Source organism: Scyliorhinus canicula, chromosome 13 (genome assembly GCF_902713615.1).
Source record: "Scyliorhinus canicula chromosome 13, sScyCan1.1, whole genome shotgun sequence".
Classification (NCBI taxonomy): Eukaryota; Metazoa; Chordata; class Chondrichthyes; order Carcharhiniformes; family Scyliorhinidae; genus Scyliorhinus; species Scyliorhinus canicula.
The window spans coordinates 37247199-37257217 of NC_052158.1; the positions used below are offsets into that span (position 1 = coordinate 37247199).

At 42.6% G+C, this 10019-nt stretch overlaps 1 non-coding gene across 1 annotated transcript; it reads left to right on the forward strand.

The window, feature by feature from the left end:
- The first annotated feature begins 7535 nt into the window (after positions 1 to 7535).
- Positions 7536 to 7608, forward strand: trnad-guc. The gene has a single exon. It is a non-coding gene; the product is annotated as a tRNA-Asp (tRNA).
- The last annotated feature ends 2411 nt before the right edge of the window (positions 7609 to 10019 follow it).

The following is a 10019-nucleotide window of genomic DNA, read 5'->3' on the forward strand; positions in this document are numbered from 1 at the left end:
CTGCCAAAGTCCCTCAAAACTTTATGTTTCATTATGATCAGCTCCCGCGGTTTCCACAGATCTGAAACAAACGTATGTTGCTTTATTTTGGCAAACTGAATCACGGTAGTCTCTTTGTCAGATTCGGTTATCTTGCAAGGTAGGGTGCTCGATCCCACTTTGGGGCAAAATCATTCCCCATTTTCCCCCTTTATGTGTCTTTGTAATACAGTTTTGTCTCTGTATTTTGGCTGCCGTATTATATTTCAAAGCGTTGTCCGCTCTTGTGTTATCCAATAAGGTTCCATGCAGTTGTTGTAACGATTATTAATTACAAATATAATGAGAACAAAATATCATCCAAAATTAAATCCTATTTGATCCAACATGCCAGCAAATTAGAACGTCCAATCAATTACAAATATATAAAGGAATTGGGTACGAATTGACTAATAATAATCTATTATTATTGTTTTTCTTTTACAAATTTCGAGTATTAATTTTTCCCCCAATTCAGGGCAATTAGGCCAATTCACCAACCCTGGACATATTTTTAGGCTGCGGGGGTAAAACCCACGCAGAAACTATAACGTCTGCTGAATCTGCATCAGAGCATTAATGAAATAATAAAAATAATCTTTATTGTTACAAATAGGCTTACTTAAGACTGCAATGAGCTACTGTGAAAAGCTCCCAGGCGCCACATTCGGGCGCCGATGTTTCCAGAGATATAAAGATATATTTCATATTCAAATGAACTATGACATTTTGACATTTGCTGAATCTGCAGTATTTCTCCCTCTGTACTCATCAAAAATATGTGTCTGCCTGCAAAATACTTTGCGACGTCCCGAGGTGGTGAAAGGAAACATTTTTTTTCTCTCAATTAGCAAAGGGAAGATGTGGGACATTTACTCCTTGCAGTTTCCATTCCTCTCTGTTTTTATGTCTGTCTGACTCCGCCTGTCGAGTTTCTATCTTTCGCTGTTTGACACCTCGTTCATTAATCTGGAATCCTGGCTGGTTCTGCTGATTCGCAACAGAATTACTATTGGTATGCCTTCACAATGAAATACAGAAGTGACGTCATTGTGTTTTTCTCGTTAGTATAGTAGTTAGTGTCCACGCCTGTCACGCAGGAGACCTGGGTTCAATTCCCCGACGGGAGAGTGTTTCTTTTTAAATATCATATTTATTTTCAACGCTTTATTTCATTTTAAAATGCTTGCCAATAAAAAAAGGAGAATTGAAAAAGTAGCGAAAGATCACCATAGAATCCCGAAAATACAGAGGAACGCCATTCGGCCCATCTAATCTGCACTAACTCTCACGAAAGAGCACTCTACCGAGGCTGACCCCTGATGGACCTGCATATCTTTGGTCCCTCAGGCGCAATTTTAGCTTGGCCAATCTACAGAACTTGCACTTCTTTGGACTGATGGAGGAAACTGGATGAAAACCATGCACAGACGGGAAGAACGTGGAAGCTCCACGCCGGCAATAACACTAACACAGAATTGTCCTCCTGGGTGCCTGGTGCTGTTAAGCAGTAGGGCTAACCGTTGTGTCAGCGTGATAACCCAAGCTTGATTTCTGATAAACGTTAGCATTCATCAATAACATTTTCATGGTCAACCAGGTCAGAGAACAGCCAGCCTGCAGCGATGACCCAGTGCTCACGGCGATGGAATGAAAAACTGTTGGATTCACGGCGCTGATGCGAATTCGGCTGCTCTGCTTCATGTCTCAGCAGTTAATTGTTTTTAACATATCATTACCTTAGCGCAATGACTTCACACCTTGCAACCAAATGAGTTGTTTTTTTCTAAGTATCTTTCTGCTGTATTCATTCATCAACTTTCTATCGGAAATAAAGGAAAAAGAAAGTCAAAAGAACTACATGCCTGTTTGCCTTACCTTTATATCTCAGTAATAGAGTCGGAGAGCTTCGGGGCACAGGAAAAGGAAATCTAAAGCAGTTTTGTAATTATTGATGTAACTATTGATGTCAGACTAGCTGCTGCTAATTCTCCTATTTTTCACTCCCTGCTTTTAAATGGTGGGGTTATATTTGCCACCCTCCAATCTGTCGAAACTGCTCCAGGGTCTATCGAATTTTGGAAGATGCTTCCAGAGCCACTTCCTTTAATACTCTAGGATGGAGATTATCAGGCCGTGGTGATTTGCCAAACTTTAAACTCATTAATTTTCCGAACACCATTTTTTATACATACTCTTTTCCTTTAATTCCACTCTCTTACTCGACCTTGGTCCCAAACATTTCTGAGATGATGCCTGTGCACACCATTGTGAAGGCAGAACCAAAGTATATGTTTAATTCATCTGCCACTTTTTTCCACCACGTTTTAATTTTTTTGGTGTCTGACTGTATGGGACTTACATTTGCCTTTATTAATTATTTTCTTTTCACATATTTATAGCTTTTATAATAAGATTTTATGTTCCGTGTAATTTTACTCTCATACATTATTTATCCCATCTTGATCAAATTATTTGTCCTCCTTTTCTGACTTTTAAAATTCTCCCAATGCCCAGCTTGCTACATTTTCCAGCAATTTTACCTGTCTCCTCTTTGGATTTAATATTCTCCCTAATTTATTCTGAAAACCAGGCGTACAAAATTACCCATGGAGAATCACCTTCTGGAACTGAGCCAATTTTGGAACCAATTTGGCAAATTGTCTTGGATGCCATGGGCTCTTACCTGCTTGATCACTCTCCCATAAGGGATTTTCTGAAATGCCTTACTGAAGTTTTTGTAGACTATATCAAAAACTCTTCCCTCATCTACTGACCGTTACCTCCTCGAAAATTCAAACACGATCTCCCCTTGAAAAGATCATCTTGACTGTCTTGATTCATCCTTTACTCTCCAAGTGGAGGCTAATTCTTTGGATTTTTTTCCATTACTTTCCTCACCACTGAAGTTAGACTGACTGGTCTGTAATTTATTATTTTTTTCCTACCATCCTTCTTGAATAATGGTACGACATTACCTGCCATCCAGTCCTCTGGCACCTCATCTGTGGCTGGAGAGGATATTAAAATTAGCATCAGAATCCTTGCAATCTGTTTCATTCATCTCCTCTGCCCCAGCCACACTGGTTTAATTTATTGTCGCCCACATGCTCAGCGTGAGGAAAAGGCAGAACGCGACGAATTGAGTTCATTGAAGAATGAATATCAGCCAAGGGCGTTAAGGGATATTGAGCAAAGGCAGATGGATCAAAGATCAGACATGATCTCACTGAATGGAGGAAACATCTCAAGGAAATTAATGTCCTTGCCTTGTTCCTGTCATCCTGTTGAAAGCAATCAAGTTACCGCTCTCAGCCACTGTGACGTCACATTGACCTGGGCATAGCTTCATTGCCACCACCAGGATCTGAAGCCAATGGAGTTGTCCAGTCAACTTTGTGAGGGTCACGAAGAATCCAGCATGAATTCGTAGAGACAAATACAAAGTAACTTTATCACAACAGTATGAACACAGTTCCAGTAGTTCACTACTGACTCCATCTTTACCGGTACCACACTGGTCCGCTCTATTTATACTGCTGTACTGCTAACGATTGATCCACATCGCTCATTTGGGGAGCTCATGTTCCTCAACAAGCAATCAATTTTCCCCAGCAATATGATCTTGGCAGGTTATAACAGCCAACGTTTATGAAGTTAACCCCTCCTTGTAATCCAACCCCTTCAGCTCTGGGATTAACCTAGTGAATCTCCTCTTCACACCCTCCAGCGCCAGTATGTCCATTCTCAGGTTAGGTGGCCAAAACTGAACACAATACTCCAGGTGTGGCCTCACTAACACCTTATACAATTGCAGCATAACCTCCCTAGTCTTAAACACCATCCCTCTAGCAATGAAGGATACAATACCATTTGCATTCTTAATCACCTGTTGCACCTGTAAACCAACTTTTTGAAACTCATGCGCTAGCACACCCAGGTCCCTCTGCACAGCAGCATGTTTTAATATTTTATCATTTAAATAATAATCCCTTTTGCTGTTATTCCTACCAAAATGGATAACCTCACATTTGTCAACATTATATTCCATCTGCCAGACACTAGCCCATTCACTTAACCGATCCAAATCACCCTGCAGACTTCCAGTATCCTCTGCACTTTTCTGCTTTACCAGTCATCTTAGTGTCATCTGCAAACTTGGACACATTGCCCTTGGTCCCCAACTCCAAATCATCTATGTAAATTGTGAACAATTGTGGGCCCAACACTGATCCCGGAGGGACGCCACTAGTGACTGATTGCCAACCAGAGAAACACACATTATTTCCTCACTCTTTGCTTTCTACCACTTTACCCTTAATGCCATGCATCTTTATCTTATGCAGCAACCTTTTGTGTGGCACCTTGTGAAAGGCTTTCTGCAAATCCAGATATACCACATCCATTGGCTCCCCGTTATCTATCGCACTGGTAATGTCCTCAAAAAATTCCATTAAATTAGTTAGGTACGACCTGCCCTTTATGGACCTATGCTGCGTCTGCCCAGTGGGACAATTTCCATCCAAATGCCTCGCTATTTCTTCCTTGATGATAGATTCCAGCATCTTCCCTACTACCGAAGATAAGCTCACTGGCCTATCAGCCAGTCCTTTGAAAAGGGGGTCTTCCCGCCGCCCTCAGGAGCACCTCTCGGCGGCCCAGCACAGCACCAGCCGCCCCAAAATGAAGAACATCATCTCTGTCCCTGTACAATGAGGGATCCCTGTTCCTCGGACACCAGGACTTAACTGTTGGCGCGGCGCCTGCACGTCCTCTATTACCCACGCGTCCGTCAACGACGTATGGGGAAATATGCGCAAGGTTCAGCTGCCAAAGAGATACAGAAAGAGAGAAAAAAATGTCAATCAAAGGAGAGGCACTCACTATGCACCTGTTTTTTTGGGGTAATTCCCTTCAAATGCAAAATCTTTAATATTTTGAAAAACAGGGAAAACGGAACAAAACATATCAATGGAAAATGTCATATAAAAAAAAGAAACGTTCAGAAAAGAGCAGAGGAAAGTGAATAAAACGACCAGAAATAAAAATAGAGATATGATGCCAGCCTTTAAGCTGGTTAACTGTTGGGGTCCTGGGTCACTGCAAGGTATTGATGATTTTCCGCCCTTAAGGTATACAATTCAAGTTCCTTCCAATAGCTGAGCAATTTCGATTGTCAGAGCTGAAAGGTGTGAATAAGTCCATGAACGTGACACACACAAACCAATTGCTACTTTTCGGAAGATGAGTCATGGTGTTCTCGAAAAATTGACTTGTTTTCCTGTCTCTACAGATTCTAAATATGAGTCGCTTCATCCGATGTGCGAAATGTAGATGGACAACGAGGAAATATTTTGTTCACTGTGTCGCAAAATGCGGTTTGTTAATAATGATGAAAACAAATAAGTCTTACAACACCAGGTTAAAGGCCAACATGTTTGTTTAAACACTAGCTTTCGGAGCAGTGCTCCTTCCTCAAGTGAGTGTTTGAAACAAACATGTTGGACTTTAACCTGGTGTTGTAAGACTTCTTACTGTACTTACCCCAGTCGAACGCCAGTATCTCCACATCATGGGAAACAAACAAAGTAGCGGTAAAATAAGCTCCAATCGCAGCGCGAAGAGAATTGGGATTTCCCTGACCAGGAATCGAACCCAGGCGGTGGTGGTGAAAGCGCTGAATCCTAACCACTAGACAATCAGGGAAGTACAGACTGTTAAGCAACCAATGATATTGGTATTTGCACATCACTGCGATATGTGTTTGTGTACAAGTCCAGTGAACACAATTGCTTTGGATGGAACACACATTTCTTCAGCACCAGAGCAGGTATAATCACAATTTATTTTCAAGCCTCACAATGCTAATCGTATTTATAACCTTATATAATCAGATCCAGCTCATTTTACCGTGTACCATGTGCAAGACCGGGTGCTTGACGTGGACAGGACCCCAATGGACGCAGGGAAGCCTTTCATTATGATCAAGGCTGATTATCCGACTCAGTAGCCTATTGTCGCTTCCACCGTGTCATTCCATCCCTTCGGCCCCAAGAGCAATAACTCTTTCTTGAGCATTCCCACAGTGTCGTGGAATACTTGCTTCCCCTCCGGGGAGGTGGGTTCTGTGGTGACAGAGTACTGCAATACTGGAAACGCACTCTGCCACAGCATTGGCAGGTTGTTTTTGATGAGATTATTGTGAGGTTTGGATCTTGCTCTCTTTCCGCTGTTTACCTTTGGCCTCCGCCTGCTTCACTCTGTTACTTTCCAGGTCAGCAGATGTTTCTTCTCTTGGGTGTGAGTTCTTGGGCAATCTATTTCCATTTGACAATGGGGATGTTGCATTTATTTGGTGAGGCTTTCAGATTATCTCAATAGTGTTTATTCTGTCTTCTTAATGACCACTTGCAGAGCTTGCAGACCTCAGAGTATAGCATTTGTTTCGGAAATATTATGTCAGGAATCCGGACAGAGTGGCCCGCCCAACGCAGCTAGTGGAGCGTGACCACTGCCTCTAGCCTGTGAGAGGACCCTCACGTTGATCCAAATATCCTGCCAATGGATGCACAGGATATTGAAGAGGCAGTTTTGCTGAAATCGATCCAGCGATTTGAGGTGTCTGCTGTACGTTGTCAATGTTCCTGATGCATACAGGACCACCCTTCCATGTGTACCATGAATTGGTGCTGGATTTGAGGTCTCGGTCTTCCAATATTATTTCTCAGGCATCCGAAGACTACATTGGCGCATTGGCGATGATGCTGCATTTCATGTCGATATCTAATTGCGCCTTGAGGAGGGTCCCGAGCTTTATCTAATCCCGTCTTGAAATCAAGAAAAATGTCCACCTCAACGGCTTTCTCTGGTACGGAATTCAATAGACAATTCACTATTCTCTGGTTGAAGAAATGTCTCCTCATGGCAACCATAAATGGTTCACGGTATATCCTAAGACTTTTCCCCCTTGTTCTGAACACTATTGTGAATATCCTTTGTGCTTAAACCGTGCCTGGACCTCTTAGAATTAACAGGAATCTATGAGATATCCCCTAATTTATTCTAAACTCCAGCGAATTGGATTAAGTAGTGTCTTCGATTTAAATGATTTGGCGATGCCGGCGTTGGACTGGGGTGAGCACAGTAAGAAGTCTTACAACACCAGGTGGTTAGGTTAGGTGGAGTTATGGGTTTGGGAGGAGGTGTGGCCTTAAGGAGGATTTAAGGAGGAGCTTTTTCCAAGGGCCGATGCAGACTCCATGTGCCGAATGGCCTTCTTCTGCACTGTAAATTCTACCAACTATGAATATAAATATTGTATCTCCGTACACAATAAACAAATCAATTAGCAAAGGAAAGTCGTTAGGAGATACATTTGCTCCTTGCGGTTTCCAGTCGTCTCTCTCTCTGTTTTTATATTCATTCATCTGGCATCCTGGACTCATTCTGATAAGTCAAAACAGAATTACTGTTGGTATGCTTTCATAATGAATTAGTCACGATGTTCTTTTGTCTATTCCTCGTTAGTATAGTGGTCAGTATCCCCGCCTGTCATGCGGGAGACCGGGGTTCAATTCCCCCGACGGGGAGATTTAATCCTGTTGAAATTTATTATTTTCAATGCCTCGTTCCATTTTAAAACGGATGCCAAGAAATTGATAAAGTAGCAAAAGAATCCCGACAGTGCAAAAGGTGACCATTGGGCCCTCGGCTAATCCCCGCCGAACCTGCATAATTTTGGACCCTAGCATGGCCAGTCCACCGAACTTACACTTCTTTGGACTGTGGGAGGCAACTGGAGGAAAACCACGAAGACACGGGAAGAATGTGTAAAACTCCACAGAGAAAATAACCCAAAGACAGAATTGACCTAAGGACCCTGGTGCTGTCAGGCAGGAGGGCTAACCATTGTGCCACATGTGACCCCAAACTTGATTTCTGATACACGTTAGCATTCATCAGTAATATTTTCATGGTCGACCATGTCAAAGAACAGTCAGCCTGTAGTGACGGAATTAAACTCTGGAGGAGATTCACGGCGCTGATGCGAATTCAGCTCCTGTGCCTCATGTCTATGTAATTAATTGTTTTAAACATATTAAATTCCTTCGGAACTGATCTGAGAGGAATGATTCCACACCTTTCAACAAATTAGTTGCTTTTCTAAATATCGTTCTGCTGCATGTATTCATTAAATTTCGGTTGGAAATTTTTAAAAAATCGAAGGAACTATTAATAATAACTTAATGTCAAAAGTAGGCTTCAACGAAGTTAGTGTGAAAAGCCCCTAGTCGCCACTTTCCTGCGTCTTTTCGGGGAGGCCGGTACGGGAATTGTGCCCGCGCTGCTGGCATTGTTCTCCACTGTAAATCAGTTATTTAGCAAATTATGCGAAACCTACATGACTTATGCTTGCCCTTTGTGACGATTAGGAGACTTTCACAGAACTTCATTGCAGAACTTCATTGCATTGAGTAAGCCTACTCGTGACACTGATAAAGATTGTATTTCAGTCATAAAGAGAGCTTCAGGGCACAGGACAGGAAAATTTAAAGACGTTTTCTAAGAATTGATGTAACTACTGATATCAGGCTGGTTGGTGTTGATTTTCCTATTTTTCTCCCCCTCCTTTTTAAATGGTGCTGTTATATTTGCCACCCTACAATCTTTAGGACCTGCTCCAGAGTCTATAGAAATTTAGAAGATTGTTACAGTGCCACTTCCTTTAATACTCTGGAATGGAGATTATCAGGCCGTGGTGATTTGCCAACCTTTAACTTCATTAATTTTCCTAACACCATTTTTTTAAACATAAACTATTTTCTTTGAATTCCACCCTCTCACGCCATCCTTCGTTCCCACACATTTCTGAGAGGATATCTATGCACACCGTTGTGAAGGCAGAATCAAAGCATGTGTTTAATTATTCTGTCACTTCTTTCTGCCACGTTTTAATTTCCCTGGCTTCTGACAGTATGGAACATGCATTTGTCTTTATATTAAAAAAAAATATTCCCCTTATTTTCAACATTTTCATCAAATAAACAACAAAAGAAAACAAACAAAACAAATGTTTTGTTCTCCCAAATAGCACCCTGTTGAGTACAGATCAAAACATCACCCGTACATTCCAAGTAAAAAACAAAGAAAAATTAATAATTGAGCAGTGAACCGTGTACTCAAGAACAAGGGGCAGCATGGTAGCATGGTGGTTAGCATCAATGCTTCACAGCTCCAGGGTCCCAGGTTTGATTCCCGGCTGGGTCACTGTCTGTGCGGAGTCTGCACATCCTCCCCGTGTGTGCGTGGGTTTCCTCCGGGTGCTCCGGTTTCCTCCCACAGTCCAAAGATGTGCGGGTTAGGTGGATTGGCCATGCTAAATTGCCCGTAGTGTCCTAATAGTAAGGTTAAGGGGGGGGGGGGGGGAGTTGTTGGGTTACGGGTATAGGGTGGATACGTGGATTTGAGTAGGGTGATCATTGCTCGGCCGAAGGGCCTGTTCTGTGCTGTACTGTTCTAAAAAAAAACAACAATAACCGCAACCACCCTCCCTCGCCCTAATGTTCGACGGCAACCAATTCTCGACAATGCATCATAAACAGTTCCCATTAATTGTTGAACTCTTCTTTCGTCCCCCTCAGCTCAAACTTCACTTCCTGAAGAGTCAAAAATGTCAGTAGATCCCCCCGCCAAGCCGAGGCACAAGGAGTAGACACTGTCCTAAACTGAACAAGAGCCTCCTCCCCCTCCTCCGGACAATCAACGAGGTGAAGGCTAAAACATCTCGACCCGCACCCGGCTGCAGCCCTGGACGGTCCAACACACTGAAACTGACTTCGAGGGGCCGTGGTGCCGAGTTCATTTGCACTAACACCGAGATGACGATGAAAACCTCCCTCCAATAATTTCCAGCTTCCTAGCAAAGTTCTGGAGCTGCAGGCACCTAACCCTTCCCCTTGCCCCAGTCTATATTCTCCCCCAACATTTTCAAACTCGTAAAA